Source organism: Stenella coeruleoalba (assembly GCF_951394435.1).
Source record: "Stenella coeruleoalba genome assembly, chromosome: 12".
Taxonomy (NCBI): Eukaryota; Metazoa; Chordata; class Mammalia; order Artiodactyla; family Delphinidae; genus Stenella; species Stenella coeruleoalba.
The window spans coordinates 60,797,744-60,815,052 of record NC_137158.1 but is presented as its reverse complement, the minus strand read 5'-3'; positions in this window follow the sequence as shown (position 1 = coordinate 60,815,052).

The window sequence follows — 17,309 nt, the reverse complement described above, 5'->3', positions numbered from 1 at the left end:
AAAGTTTTACATGAATAGGTAACCAGACAGACCTTTGGAAAACATGTCCAAGGTCCCCAGCTGATAGTATTTTGGGAGGCTTGTATTCAGGCCAAAAATCTTTGAAAGTCCTTAGGGAGCTACAGTACCTAAGTTTCAGCTAATTTAGCATCATTTAAATGGGGCCATGCTATGTATCTTAGGGTCTGGATTTCTTTATTTCCAATTACTTAATGGATTTATTGAAAAACAGTTCTATTTAAAAAATCTTATTAAAAAGGCCCATGTGATTTTTCTTCATTTTTATACTGAAAATATATGCCACTGCTTTGAATTAAATTCATTTCAAATCTACAAATATCTGCTGAGTTCCTACCATTTGTAAATGCTGTGTTAAGTGAGCTGGAAGAGCAAAGGAGCTAAAAACATACTTTTAAAATGTCAAGAAACCTAGAACTGAGTTGTGAGTATCCTCAAAATATCTTTCTCTGAGATGTTTTGTCAATTGAAGATTTTGGTGTTGGCGGGTGGCGGGTAATATGCCTCTGGATAGAAAATAAAACAGATGAAGGTAGGTAGAATAAAGGACGGCATTGTAAGGAGATTTACACAGTTTCATCCACATCTATATTACTCAAAAACTTTGCTTAACAGTGAACATGTGTTTCTTTGTAATAAACATTTATTTTCACCTTAATATCATTTAACACTAATGATAATTGATTTACACTCATCACTGTCATAGAAGTTATAATATGTACCTTGTAGGCAGCCTTCAAGATGGCCCCAATGATCCCCGCCTCCTTGTCATATTCTCACCCTTGTGTATTTCCCTCCCACATCATACCAGTGTGGGTCCATACAGCCAACCAAATATGGCAGAAGGGAAGTATATCACTTCTGAAATTAGCATATGCAAGACTGAGGCTTCTCTTTTGGGGCTCTCTCTCTTTTTCTCTCTCTCATTACTTGGTGTGAGGAAAGCCAGCTGCCATATCAAGAGCACACTTAGGCAGCCCTACAGAGAAGTAGAGGTTCACGTGATGAGGAACTGAGGTCCGCCAGCCACCATAGATCTTAAAAGTAGATCCTCCAGCCCCACCTAAACATTCAGATGACTGGACCCAGCCAACCTCTTGAGTGCAACCTCAAGTAAGAGCCACCTGAGTCAGAACTACCAGCAGAGCTCAGGAACCATATGAGATAATAAATGTTTGTTGTTTTAAGCTGCTTAGTTTGGGGTAATTTTCATGCAGCTATAGGCAACTAATACAATGTTCAAGGTCATCCCCTGACTATCAGCCATACCAGGGTTAGGTTCAGTTATTGGAGAGTTTATTCAACAAATAGTCATTAAGCACCTGCTATTTTTTAGCTTAACTTGCTCAGATTTTCTACCTTAAAATTTTGTTCTAAGAAGCCCATTATTCCTCAAAGCCAAGGATTTTTAGTGTACATTTTCCATCTCAGCTCTTAACAAGAGCTAAGAAATTACTAAAGTAAATGATTTTATGTATGCAACTTGTAATTTGCTATCTTTCAAATAACTTTCTCTGTTTTCTAGATAGATAGGTTTGGAATACTTATTTTAACCAATTTTTATTTGTTATATAATTCTAGCTAATATAACAAACTCCCAAATTTCAGTGGCTTAAATCCGTCAAACTATTTCTTACTCGAGTAGGTCCAAAGTGGATATGCTGGTAAGTGGGGAGCATTCTATGTGATTCTTCAAGTATTCTGGATTCTTGTATTTCATGGATCCTTTACTGGTCATTTGCATCTGTCCAGTAGACCAGAGAGGAAGGAGTGTGCAGGATCGAGTAGGATGTTTTTTATGCACCAGACCTTCAAGTGGGAGACATCCCTCCAACCACACTCTACTAGACTTTTCTATTCTTCCCAATCCTAGAAATCTTCATCAAGCCGAAAGCTCAGAAAATGGACTCATTCCTAATCTTTCGGGCCAGACTGTTGAGACGTGAAAAATAGATTCTCTCATTCAATTGCCTGTTTTAGAAATCAAAAGCAGGCTATTAATTTTGTCCCTTGTTTTTCTGCTATGCCAAGTTGAATCTCTTTTTGTTTTGTTGTTGCTGCTGTTTATTTTTAAATCCAAATAGCTTCCCCCAAAGCTTAGCAGAACTGGTGGGGATACTAAATTCTTGACACAGTTTTTTAAAACTAGGTAAGACAAGTACAGTAATAATAATTCCTTTGAAATTTAATTTTCACAAAGTATTTTTAATTTGTATTTAAAGTACGCATGAACTTGGAATATTTAGGTTGAATGATGTATACAAAGATGAATAATCTCCCTCTATATAGCCATTTATATATAAAATCAATCACTTCATATATAAATCTAAATTATATAAATATTTACTTTATGAACATTTCTGTGATTTACACTGATAGTTTAAATCATAATTGTATTATCAGTAATTACTCATATACATGCATTCACATATATATACCTAATACACATATCTTTATACTGCACACACTCTCACACTGATCCATAGGCAATATGTTTCATGTGATTCCAACATTATTCTGTTATATAATGAAGGGCCACCAGAGCAAAGACCAAAGATTATAAAATTTTCATAACTTCTTGGCATGGATATTAAAGTTACCCTGGAGGATATTAAATTAGTCATTCTACTATAGAAAACCTTCTAAACTTTTTCCCCTTGAAATAAAACATATTTTTTTATGTAAAAGAGGCAGGAAATAATCAAATCTCTCATTTCTGAGCCAACTTTGTAGTTTCATAGTCTCATTTCAAATATACTACAGAGGAAGGGAAAACTGATAAATCATGAAATAGAAAATTACACAGAACTATGAAGCTTACATTCTTTTCTTCTAAAAAAATAATTTAAGTGCTTTATAATGATTATGGTTTACATGAAAAAGGAAGCAAAACAGCCCAAAAATCTGGATAAGCATTCAGGAATAATATGAAAGGTGACCTAATTCAGAACTGTAAAATGACACCCAATGGAATATTTATATTAATACAATGAACAAAAATATGGCATTGAATATTTTGCATTGAGACAGAACTTTTCAAATCACCCTGAAAAATAACTAGATCAGTTTATTTCTTTCATTGTGAGCACTAGACTTCATTAAATTCTGAACAAAATTCTTACTTTGGGGGTAATTTATTCTTTTTTTTTTTGTCTTAGAAATTTAACAATGTCTATAAATCTCCATAATGCAGTAGGCTGAGGACTAGATAGAAAAATATGAAAGAACCTGAGATTCAGGACTTCCTACTTTTATGTATTTTGCTTAAGGTCCTATAGGAAGCACGTCTATGCCTCTTTTATCCACATAAAACAAAGTATAACAAGAACAGCCTTCTACCTCCAACACCTAGAACTTCAAGATAAAATAAAACCTTTATCTTAAATACATAGCCGAAATGCACAAAAAATGGGTTTCCCTGCATGCTGGGAATAAAATGAAACCTAACATCTGAGTGGTCACCTCGTGAGCTGATGTTGTAGCTACTACAGTCTAGGATTTATAATTCAAAATGATAAAATATTCAGAGATATCATCCCCCATGAATAAGATGCAGAAGGCATAGTAAACAGCAAATTTACAGCAGACCCCAATAACATAAATAATAGAAACAATCTGATAGTGTATACAAAATAAATATTTTAAAAAATGATTAAAAACATGAAAGGAATAGTTGAAACTTATACACGAGCAAAAAAGCATCACAAAATAAAACGTGGCGGACTTGAAAAAAGAATCAAATGATAGACACTGATAAAATAAAGTTGAATAAACTGGAAGATAGATATATTTATTTTTAAAAAGAAATAAGAACTTGACCCAAAGATTGCAGAGACAGAGATGGGGAGTTGGAAAATGTAAATGATGTTAAGAGACATGGAACATAGAATGAGAAGATACAGCATGTTTGTAAATTCCAGATGAAGAGAATAAAAGAGAACAGGAGAAAGACAATATTTAAAGATTCAATTCCTGAAATTTTTTCCTAAATTGATGAAGACTTGAATCTTCAAATGGAAGGAATATTATCAGTTCCAAGCATGATAAATAAAAATAACTCCATGTCTAAATAAATAGTAGTAAAGTTATAGCATATCATAGATAAATAAAATATCTTTTAAAGAAAGGAAAAAATCCATCACATACAAAGGAATTATGATTACATTAACAGTGGATTCCTGGAGAAGAAATGAAGTCAGAAGAAAATGAAATAACAAATTTGTGGTACTGAGTGAAAATAACTACAAATAAATATAAAATAAACTGTTTTTCAGAAAGAAAGTTTACAGGCCTATTGAGACAAAGACTATAAGGGAGTTTATCATCTACAAGAATGTCTCTGAATAAAACTCTTTAAAAATGCATTTTAAGAAGGAAATTGAACCCAGAAGGACTCTGTAGAATGGAAGGAGCAATGGCGTGAAATGAAACTAGTAACAGGTGAATAATTTGAAACAATATTTGGCTGTATATTTTTGAAATGATTAATTTTTGAGTATAAAAATGAGGTGGAAGTAATATACTGGAGAACTGTTACCTGTAGGAGATGCATTGGAGTAAAGCTTCTCCAAGTATACTTTCCTGGCTAGGAGGAAAGTTAGAATTTCTAAGAATTTCTAAGTTAGAATTTCTAAGAACCTCAGAAAGTTAGAATTTCTGAGCTTGTGTTAAGAATGATGTGCATGTTACATTTTAAGATTGATCTTTAATAAAGTAGAAAGAGATTATAAAGCTTCCACCTGATGGGGAGAAAAAAGAATAAGGAAAACTTGATCAGTGTAATAGAAGGCAGGCAAGGAAAAAAACAGTGCAAAGTAGGTTGAATAAAATTAGATTTTTTTATGGTTCTCTATTTCCAAAAATTAAGTTCAAAATTCTTATCATGGAATGTATATATATGAGACTATTTAACATTACTTCCTCAAGATATTATCAAATGGAGAAGAACCAACTAATGTTATAATATATTTAAAATAATTTAGCTAAGACTAAACTATAAACTTGGAGGAATATTAAATAATGTTGTCACCAGACAATCTAAAAATTAAAATTAAAATGGATTAAGTGCTCAGATAACTAGATATTGTTTTGTGTGGTGGTCTGCTGGCCTCTTCTCTAACAGAGAATATCTGGCATGAATAAACAAGCACAAACGTTTTTGGAATGCCCAGTTGTACTTGAACAGATGTGGTGGCTGAATGCAGTAGCTCCTTCTGATGTGGTTCTGCTGCCATTTTCTACCCAAGTTTGCTAATGTGAAGAGTCATCATTTTATTTATTTAATGATATGAGAAGAAAGATGTGCTAGCATTATTTCCCACTGTTGCTCCAGTTGATTTGGATACCCACATAGGATTGGTTCCAGTCAAATGATGATGTTTGTGTTTTGGTCCCTGTCATCTTGACATCACATACCCAGTCACCTATGTGCTCATTCTGCTCCTCCCATCAGCTGTCCAGAGCATGAATTAACTCTGCCCTCCCACGCCAGTACTTTAAAGGGCAAAATTTCCCAGTGGCCCTTTTACAATAAATGTATCTTTCTTGTGTTCTGTTCCACATGGGCTCTCTCTTTTCAGCTTTCCAATGTAATAGCAATAGAATCATCAAAAGTGTGAGTGGAACTGGATTTCTTTGACCATCCTCTACTTAGGTGGCATATGGATTTTAATTGTAGCCTTATTGGGAATCTAAGACATGTTCAAGGTAGATCTCTAACCAGTTGTGAAACTTATGGGGAACCATTAACCTTGTTGAGCCTTAGTTTCCTCATTTATAAAATGGGAAAATGGTACCTGAACTGCCCACCTCAAAGGATTATTGTGAGCAGTATATGAGATCAAATATGTCACAATAATTTAAAATTTGTAAACCTCTATAAGTTACTTTTAAAAATCTTATTCAAAGGATTGACTTTACTAGAGTCAATTTTAAATACGATGACTACTTAGACTCAATATTTTTAAGTGGATAATCCTTTCAAAACACATAAGTAGACGGTTATCCACATTTTCTTTTAATGTTTTGAAAGTCATCTTGAAATAAATTAGATAGCTCTTACTGAAAGATCCAATTACAGTCATCCCTCAGTATTTGGCGGGGGAAGGATTAGTTACAGGACCTTCCACCCCCACACACGCCCCCATCTACTGCACCACCTCCCCGCTGATACCAAAACCTAAGATGCTCAAGTCCCTTATATAAGATCGTGCAGTGCAAGATGGATCTGCAGTTGGTTGAATCCCCAGATGTGGAACCTGGGGATACAGAGCGTGAACTGTACCTCCGAGTAATATATATCAATGTACTCCCTGATATCTAATCACCCAGGTTAAACCTAAAAAAAAAAGGTCATCTGGAGAAAGTGGGAAATTTAGCCACATCCATTTATTCTATTCAAGAAATAGTAGTCATCTTTTAAAACAGTGTTCAGGGTATGAAATCAGCCATCAGAAATATTCTATGAACTGACTAAATGAGATGATAATTGAAAACTTAGAAGTCTTTTTATTCACTATGCTACAAGTCCAGCAAGAGAACCAACTGGAGAGGTAAATATAAAGAATTTGGGTCTAATGTAAGATATACTTCTCCTTTAAAAAAGGAATGATTCCCACTTGCTCTCAGTGATAGATTCCTGTAGTTAAAGTGATATTACTCAACCACAAAATGTTCTCAGTGCAACTCAAAATGTACCTAAAAAGTAGATTCAATAGATTTAGTAACTTGTAGGAAAAAGAAATATTAGAGACCAGGTTAGTCTCAGAATATGGCTACACACACACACACACACAGAGTTATTCCCTATTTAAAAAATATTCTTTAATAGGTATTGGAAAAGAAACATGTCAACATCACTAATTAGGACTAGTTAGCTTCCCCAGAAGAAGCGGAAGCAGTGTGACATTCGTTGGTATATCACGTAACAATACCTCTCTGTGTATGTCCTCTCTTAATATGAAATCAGTGTGCATTCTGCTGACCAGTCGACAACACCTGCTCTGCAAACCTATCCTTGGACACCATGAAAGTACAAAATTGATAGAGCTTCAAGGAGCCACAGAGGGCAGCTATATTTACTCTAAACTAAATGCAACTCTTGCTTTCTTACTGCTTCCGTATGGTCCTTTGACAGGTCTCAGGACAGGGAAAATCTTACATCCATGTGCCAAATTTAGGTTAAAAAAATCCAGTCATAGTACTTCTATAAGTTTTTACAATGCACTTATCTAGTCCACTGGTGCTTCTTTCCATAAAATAGTTCTGAAATAAATATTTCAAAATGTCAGAGGAAAGGCAAAATACCCTCTGAACAGATGAAAAGTCTCAACTTTGAAATGTATCTTCATTACATGGGAGACAAATCTTTCAAGGTATGCCTGGGTAATAAAACACTATATCAACATCGTAGGTAAGTACCAACATCCTGGTAACTTATTTGAGGAACACCAGGGGTTTAGTGGAATACCAGAGGTCTCAGGCGCTTAGAATTTTAAAAGCAGAAAATTAATTGCCATTGATCCTTCGATTGAGATTTATGAAAATCATGCAGAGTGAGAGTGAGGTCGGTTTTGTTGGATTAAGCTGAGCCTGTGACATTTTCACGCAAGACATTGCATGGGCACTCCTTTTGCATGTTTCACTTTCCCATTTTGAAACACAGCAAACATTTCTAAGTCAGATTTTTCCAGTTGCTTTCTAAAAAGGTTTATGATCACAGCTGCAGTAGTTATGGGTTGGTTTATAGTACACTGACCATAGATGGGCCCATATGTCCAACAGAGTTTGTTTGATACCATACCTTCCACAGACATGGGGCAGTTCTTGAGGTGTGCCTATAAACCTGCCATTAAATGGACCAGCTGTACTCATAAACTTACATTAGCAGCCTCAATCCACCCGCCTTACCAAAGTCATTGGCAATAAATCTATGTTCAGCCTATATATGCACTTTTAAGTATTTTTTTACACTTCTGAAAAGAAAATATAAAATATATCCAAGTCTTCTGTAATCCTGACTGAAATAAGAGCTGATTTCTTTGGGGGTGTATGAACAATGTCTTTAAGGGCCTCATTTTCTATTTCTTTGCAAGATGTTCATCCTTTTCCTTGACAGCCTTTTTTTCCCCTCAGCTTAAAAAAATAAAAAATGATAAACTTTGTTCTTTTTTTTCCCCTGAAATTCTTTGATAAGAACTTTGAGGGCTCAGGCATGGTATGACCTTTGATCACTATCTCATTCATTCAGTGTGGAAGCTTGCTCTGGAACCACGATGGAGCAAATGTGAACACAATGACCTACACCGACTCAGCTGGGAAAGCGTACTTCTCCAGTGTGGTCACCGAGACCACAGCGCCAGCACAGGACGGGACCTTTCTCACTCTCTATATTTGCCATCAAAGGCTAGTCCCATAAGGAAGGGCGCCGTTAGAGGAAGCTAATTTTCTATCAGAAATAGAGTTCTGCCTCATTTTGTTTCTTAATCAAATGTGTTTTAAGGCATTGTACTTTCACGATTTTTTTTTTATTACTTGTTTTAGCTCTTTTGTTGGGTATTTGTTATGGCTTCATATTAGAAAACGCTTTGCATTTGAAGTCAGGAATTTTAAGGAGAAACCCCAGGTCTACAACTTATTAAACAGTGTTTTGAGGCAGATTATTGCATCTCTCTGGGTTTCTGCTTCCACAAAATGTGGAAAACACCACGTGGGGGATAGTGCGAAATTAACATTTGCTGCATCTCAAATCTCAGCTTCTACTCCCATTCAGTCACAGCACCATTTCAATTTGTCTACCTGTTTCCAGAAACTGTCACTTTTTTCCCACTCCTATCTCCCACTCTAGCTGCCTAGAACTGTAAATTTTTTTTATCAGGACTATTGCAATAGCATCTCATCTAGAATCCCACTTCCCAGTTTCTCCCCTTCCAGACCACCTCTCTATGAGAGTCTCATGATCTAGTCATTCTCTTGCTTAAATCACCTCAATTCCAAATGTATGTGCATATTTTAATTTTTCTCCTTAAATTACGAGACATTTCTGCCAATTTTAATGAGTCAAAGATAAATACTTTGTTAAAACCAAGTTTGGAAACAGTTTTAAATTTCTTTGAGCATACAAACTGACTTTCCCACTGAAGCAAATTTTAAAAGCCTTATAAAAGTTTTCTTTGCTTAAAAGTTCTCATCTTGAAATTGATGTGCTTTGAGAAATTAACAATAGCAGGTTTTCAACACATTTAGCAATAGAATCAAAAATAATTTTAAATAGCATGAATAATCTTTAGATAAATATATTAGACTTTGCATTACAAATGTAAGACTATGGGACAATCTGTGGTGACAAAACTGGGAATAGTGGTGGAGGAAATTGCTACTTTAGGGTAACGATTATTCAGAAATGACCTAGGTTCATTGTCTCTCTCCCCCTTCCTTAATTTTTCTAAGTTATAAGCAAACAGGAATTTATCCACCTCAGTTCTTTGTGGCAAGATGGTAGGCAGTCAGAAATTATTTTCCCTTCTTTCTCTGGCTCAGGACAAAATATTTCGCATGACCTCGCAAAAACCTTCAACGTTATTGGGTCACTCCTTTCTTGTAATAGTATTTTCCTTGGTTTTTAGATATACTACTACTTCTCCAACTTTCTGTCGTTTCTCTTACTCCTTAGGAAGCACGTGCAACATATTGTGCTATTTGTAGATTGTTTAAACTAGGCCATTAATCTAACATAGTGTTTGTAATTGTATATACATATGTAACAAAGTGTAAAATCATACATGAAAATGCTAAACATCTAATTTAAGGTAGTGGTGACCTCTGGGTGTGAAGGAGCATGGAGAGATACAGGAATGGGATCCCATGTGAGAACTGAAGTACACGGTCAGGGGGGCCCTCTGTTGGCCCTGTGTTACTTCTTAAATTGGATATGTATTTATCTTATTCTTTATACTTTTTGTATGTTTGATATATTTCACAAATTTGGGGGTTTGAATTCAGTTCCTTTGTTCATTTCTCTCTTTACATTGGGGACATCTGACTGAGTAGAAATGACACATGGGACAATTTTCCATTTTAACCCAAAATCTTCTATTTCTTTTGGTGATTAACCCAATAATTAATATATAGTATAACTCAATGTATTTTGCTTGTAGAGTGAATTTTATGATGTTTAGCCATGACTCATATTCATGGTTAATCATATCTTTGTCTTCAATAAACTGCGAAAGAACTAATTTGTATTTTGATATTATAAGACACTGTAACAAAATCAGTCATGAAATGGTGTGCCTATTTTCAAGTTCAGGGTAAATTTCAAGTCACATTTAGAGAAGAAATGAATTATGGAGAAAAATATGGCAAGGAATAAAAGAAAAGAGAAAGGAAGAGATTTTCTTACATGCCTTAAAGTATACATACTGAAGAAAAAAAAAAAAAGAAGCCCATTTTCTTCTACTTGACCATTAACTGTTGTTTCTGCTCAGGGCTGAGTCACTGGTCCTTTCCTGTTATTCTGTGTCTCTTACTCGGTAATCTCACTTATGCTCACCACTTCAGTCACCTAAACTCAGACGACCCACCAATTTATCTCTCCAGCTGAGGCCTTTCTTTTGGTTACACGTGTATATATCCAACAACTGATTTCACACGTCTACCAACCAGTCTCAAATGTACTGCAAATTCAATATATTGATAACCAAAATCATGAACTTCCCCTCCAAACCTTAACTGTTTCCTGTCACAGTGAATGGAACTAACATCTATTAAGTTATGTAAGCCAAAAACCTGAATTCATCGTTGAAACCTACTTTTCCTTCAACGATCTCCCTGCCACATCCAGTCCATCACAAAATGATGCTAATTTATCTCCTATATAAGCTCTGAAATCTATTCCTTTTTCTGTATCTTTTATTAACAACTCTGTAGACTAGCCTACCACCATCTCTTGGCTGGCCTACAAAATGCCTTCTATCTGGTTTAACTACATTCACTTCGGCCTCCTCCCATCCAACTCCACATTCTGTCCAGATGCTCTCTCCCATTGCCCTGCCATCCTTACTACTCCCCAGTTAAAACTCTTCATTGGTTTGCCATTGCTTTCAGAATAAAGATGAAATAATCAATATGGTTTACAACACCCTGGCTAGTCCTGTGCCTACCTACCTTCTCAGCTCCATCTTACACTATTATCCCCTTTGCTCTCTTAGCTTAAGCCTAGTTGGCTATCATTTCTTCTTCTTCTTCTTTTTTTTTTTTTTTTTTTTTTTTGTGGTACGCGGGCCTCTCACTGCTGTGGCCTCTCCCGTTGAGGAGCACAGGCTCCGGATGCGCAGGCTCAGCGGCCATGGCTCACGGGCCCAGCTGTTCCGCGGCATGTGGGATCCTCCCGGACCGGGGCACGAACCCGTGTCCCCTGCATCGGCAGGCGGACTCTCAACCACTGCGCCACCAGCGAAGCCCCCATTTGTTCTTCTTAATCATCATTTTCCCCCTCTTGCTCCAAGTCTTTTGGATCTTAAATATTCTTTATTTTCCAATCTGCAAAGTCTAAACCTACTTATCTTTCAGCTTTGAGGATCCTGACCTTCTGAGTAGATCAAGTCTGTCTATTTTAAGTTCTCTACTACAATGTATATCTTCTTTCTGATACGATTAGAATTTCAATTTTACGTTTATTTGGTGGTATTTTTATTGCTATCTTTTGAGTAGATTTTGAACTTCATAAGGACATTGTCCTGTTTTACTCAGTGTGTGGTCAGTAGTATTAGTTTCACGAATGAGTTGTTGAATAAACATGTCTACAACGGAGCTCCCCCTTTTCAAAGTGGCCATGATGAAAGTGTTCTCTCTGCGAAAATCAGTGTAATGGGGAAGGGAAACGTAGATCATGGAGTTAACAGATGTGTGTATGAAACTCTCTACTCTACCACTTAGAAGAGTATCAACGGAGCCTCCCTGTTCATCAGTTTTCTCCGCTCGAAAACGGTGCGAATCATGTCTTAAGGGTTGTTATGAGGTAAAGGACCCGGCGTAGGTACTTATTGGGTAAACAGTTCAACAAATATATTTATTCAAACAATACTTCTTAAGCACCTAATATGCGACAGGCATCATCATCATCATTTTTGCTCCTCAGTATGGATACTTATTTGTTTAAATCAGTATCAGCTGCTCCACTTCTTTGACATCAAGTGTTGCCTTATAGTTAATCTTGTATGCGTGTGTCTGTATTGTTTCCTCAAGAAGATTGGGGGGCAGGTATAATGCACTAAACTTGTTTTTCTCTTAAATGACTTTCACTTCTTATTAAATATTGCACATGATAATTGGCAATACATATACATTGGTTGATTTATTTAATAACTTCTAATACCAAGTGTACAGCTGACCACCTGGAAGAAATGTTTAAAAAACAACAAAAAACGATTCATAATCGTTGCTCTTAGAGAATTTTAAAATCAAATTATATGGAGTAAATAAACACCAGCTCACATGAGAAGTATTTTAGAGTATAAGTATTACAGTGTATGTCAAGAACTTTGTCATCATAATAAGGTTTCAATATATGAAATGTAAACTTAGAACAAATTAGTAGTTGCCCATAAACACCTTTAAAAAATTTATAGCTCTAGCTCTTTTCCCTGTCCAAACCAACTTTTAGGAGACACTCTGAAAATTAGAAACATTTCCTCAAATATCCTTTACAGATTTTGTGGGAAGGATTATGGTAATGAATATGGAAAATATTCTATTTTATTTTGAAAGAAATCCTCAAAGGAATTTATCCTATGCCAGGGTCAAGCAGTGAGTTTATACTCTACAGTCATGGCTATAGTTCAAATGCAGAAAGTTAGGGTGACAACAAAACTAGAGGCATTTAAAAACAAACTAAGGCCTTAATTTCAAATTTTATTTATTTAATTAAAAATATCTGTAGATGTTGCTTATGCCTTCTGGAATGAAGTAAAATGGAGACTTGATCTTTGGCTCAAGGAAATGGTTTTACCTAAGGAATCGACATCCTGGGCTATGAATTCATAAAATAAAACTTGTATTTTTCCGTACAAACAATATTTACTCTTAAAATATACATTACAAAATTATAGAAGTAGTGCTAGTTCATGAAAGAAAATTTTTAAAAACACTAAAAACATAGAGAAGAAAAAACTCAACTCTATGGGTTTATAATAAAGACAAAAGGGGGGGTTGTCTAAACGCAACTCCAAGGGTAAATCAGACAGGCTGGAGTCTTTGAGATTCACCTGAGCTTATTTGCAAGAAACCTGAGAGAAAATCCCAGTAAAGTGAGTCTGACCTCCAAGAAAGACTTAACCATTGAAAGGGAGTTGCTATTCCAGATTCTCAGTGCCGCATGGGGTCTGATGCCAGGACCTGTTTCTCAGGCCAGTTCTTTATTGAAAGCATACCTTAGTCCAACAGAGAGTTGGGGATCCGTGAAAAGCTGTTCCAATAAAAGCCTAGTGAGCCCCTGGGGAATAAAAGGGATGGTGCGAGTATTCCTCCAACAGGAGGTATCACAAGAGGGAAACAAGCCGTATCTCCCCTCTCCTCCAAGAAGCTCTGAGGAAGCATCTGGTATCTGGGATTTCTCAATGTCTCAGCTGGGGTGAGAGAAAATGGTGACCAGCAAATGCCAAGTGAGCGACAACTCTCCCAAGCCTGACCTAGGGCAACAGCACCAGGGGTGTTGAGTTCTAGAACAAACTTGCAAATGCAAGAAAAATATCCCCTGGCATATAAATTTGATTGGCAAGAAATGGTGTCTTCTTTTAAATTGCATATCTTTGATTCCTAGGGAACTGACTTATACATTTGTTGGTCACATAGTTTTTGTGACTTGCCTTCTCATGGCTTCTTTTTCTGCTGCAATGTTCATCCATTTTATTTAAAATGAAGTCTATTAATCTGAAGATAATAATTTTTCTGTGATATGCTGTTTTTTTTATAGTTTGTCCTTTGACTTTATTTATACTGTTTTACACCCAAATCTACTTATGTTTACTTGTATGTGTTCAACCTTTGCCCTTCACTACAAAATCAGCTAGATATTCATCTAGAAGTTATTATATTTAACTCTATAAACCATATGAATACAATTTTCTAATATAATAGCTGTCTAACTCATTTTTGCATTTTTTAACCAATTAGCTTATTGCTATTACTTGCATAATCCATTACTTCCTCACTGACTTGAAATTCCATCTTTATCATATTCTTTTTTTTTTTTTTTTTTTTTGCGATACGCGGGCCTCTCCCGTTGCGGAGCACAGGCTCCGGACGCGCAGGCTCAGCGGCCATGGCTCACGGGCCCAGCCACTCCGCGGCATGTGGGATCTTCCCGGACCAGGGCACGAACCCGTGTCCCCTGCATCGGCAGGCAGGCTCTCAACCACTGCGCCATCAGGGAAGCCCTATCATATTCATTTTATACATACACATCTATTTATTTATGTATTAATATTTATCATCTATCTAATCTTTTTGTGTTTCTAATGATCTGCTATAGATTCTAATGGCAGTACCACACTGTTCTAAGTAATATGGTTTATAATTTATTTTAGTATCTGATAATGTAAGTGGGCCTCATTATTCTTCTTTTAAGAAGTATCTTGCTTCCTTTCTGCCATTTATTTTTCCAGATGAATTTTAGAATTATTGGTCAAATTTCTAAGTAAGAACTTGTGGACATTGGGGTAGAATTTCATTAAATGTATACATTAATATGTGGGAGAAGTGACATTACAATGTTGAAAATTCCCATCCTCAAACAAAATCTCTCTCTCCCTTTATTGTTTCATATTTTCCTTTTCAGTAAAGCTTTGTAGATTGTGCAGATTATTTTCCACATTTTTCTTACTAAGTTTATTCCAAATTAGTATACAGTTTTGTATATTTTGTATCTCTTGAGCAGGATCTCTTTAATCCATTATATCTTCCCAAATGATCTTTTCTGGTACATAGAAAAATAAATAATCTCCCTATATTTATTTTAACATAAAATTCCTGAAGAATATCTCCTTATTCAGTGTCTACTCCTAATGCTTTATAGTTGGTGACATTTCAAGGTTTAGGTAAAGAGAAAAACCCACAAACTTTAACATCAAAGATACCTGTAATTTCTTCTTAGCTCAACAATTTCTTCACTATGTAAAATTGGTCAAGTGATATTTCCTCTGAAGCTCAGTATCCTCGCCTACAAAGGGGCACTGATCTTCCCCTGGATAAAGTCCGTGTGAGCCAAAGTGAAAGCATTTTTGTAAAGCACGGAGCTCAAGTATACCTACCATATGGTAGGAGTGGAAGGAATATGTCCCTCCTCCTCATGCTGTTCCTTGTAGAAAATATGACTTGGGAATTTCATCCTATAGATATATGAACTAGAAAAAAATAATTGTCTATAAACACGTACATACGTATATAGCCCTTAAATGTATTTGTATTATTTATTTAGCTAACTTTTCTCCTGGTCCAATTACTATTGGTGGCAAAATGCACATGTAAGTATGTATGTGAATATGTATTTTATAATCAGTAGTATTACTTTTTTTTTTTTTTTTTTTTTTTTTTGCGGTACGCGGGCCTCTCACTGTTGTGGCCACTCCCGTTGCGGCCCACAGGCTTCGGACGCGCAGGCTCAGCGGCCATGGCTCACGGGCCCAGCCGCTCCGCCGCATGTGGGATCTTCCCGGACCGGGGCACGAACCCGTGTCCCCTGCATCGGCAGGCGGACCTTCAACCACTGCGCCACCAGGGAAGCCCAGTAGTATTACTTTTTGATGAAATACCAATGACTATAATTTCGAAGTTAATGAATTAAGCCACAGAATTGATCTATAGAACCATGGCAAGATTAATGAGTGCTCTGCCAATGATGGCAGCCAGCAGTCACGGACTTCATTCATTAATTACCCAAATGTTCACTGACGGAGCATCAGCTACCAGGCACAGTGCTGGGCACTGAGGATGTGAAGGTGACAGTCTCTGCCCAGTGAAACGTGCGGCATTCCCAGCTACATCTTAAACAATCAGCAGCTTGACCGTCGTTAAAGCAGTGGCTTCCTTCTCTGGATCATCAGATCATGTATTTGATCACCCATTTCTTTATCCTGAGCAGCTACTCTTACCTGTCTGGCTTTCCCCCGCTTTATGAGCTTAATAAATGGTTCTCAGCCTGAGCAGCCTGAAGAAAACTCTCCGGCATTTCATTATTATTTCTGGATTTACTGCCTAAATCTTGATTTCATTTTATGTTGATGCCTAAGGAGCTGACCTAGGATAAATGGAAGCTACCAACTGCCAACTGTGCTGTCAGCTGCGTGGTCAGGTCAAAGGTGCTGGCTGAGCTTGCAAATTCTGAGGGTTTGCCAGCAGTGAAGGTATTTGCCTTGGAGGGAAATGGTGCCCCGCACATACCTCATCCCACATTGCTGCTGAATGCGCCAATTTCAGGCGATGCCCAATTTGGAGAAAAGAAGCGCAAAGAAAGATGTTTCTGTGACCTTCCCCAAAATACAGAAAACCACCTGCACCTCCACAGCCACCCTAATCTTTGCCTCTGGCGCACCCTCATGTAGAGAAGAAGCAAGTTTCTGTTTCCTCGGGAGTGCTGGGAAGTGGTATGACAGCTGGTTTCCATGAGCAGAGCACATATTCCAGTGCTGCAGAGAAAAAATAAAAAACCCACAACGCTCTTTTATCTATTAAACTAAAGAGGGTTTTATTACACTCTGTGCAGTCAATACATTGATCTAAATTTTCCTCACATTGAATTCTTGTCAATGAAAGGTTGTTCTTGAATTTTAAAAAATTTACCTTCCATCAAACATAATTTAAATGCAGAATTTCTGGTTTTGAAAAAGAAGAGTGGTTAACATCTAGAGAAAAAAAACGTATTGGTAAAATCATTTGACAAATGAAGTCAAGCTGAAATTTAGCTGTAGGAATCATTGTCGTCCTATCAATGTGAAAATAGAAATTGCACTAAAAGAATGTTCTTTTTCTCTTGAAAGAGGCACCCTCTGACTCAGATTGTGGCATATAGTGAAAAGCTCAGTAACTATAAATGTTACTGATGAGTCTCACCCCTGGTTTAACCTGGGTTTTTCTAAATGCTTATGTAGCGTACAAATTATCTGCTGAAGCGCAGCCAAGGGTGCCAAGTGAACAGTGCAGGAGATGTCAGGAGGGGTGAAATTTGGAAATGAAATGGCAGCCTTTAAATAGCCTAACTGCGTACATCGTGATATGACTTCAGTGGGTCTCCAGTCATT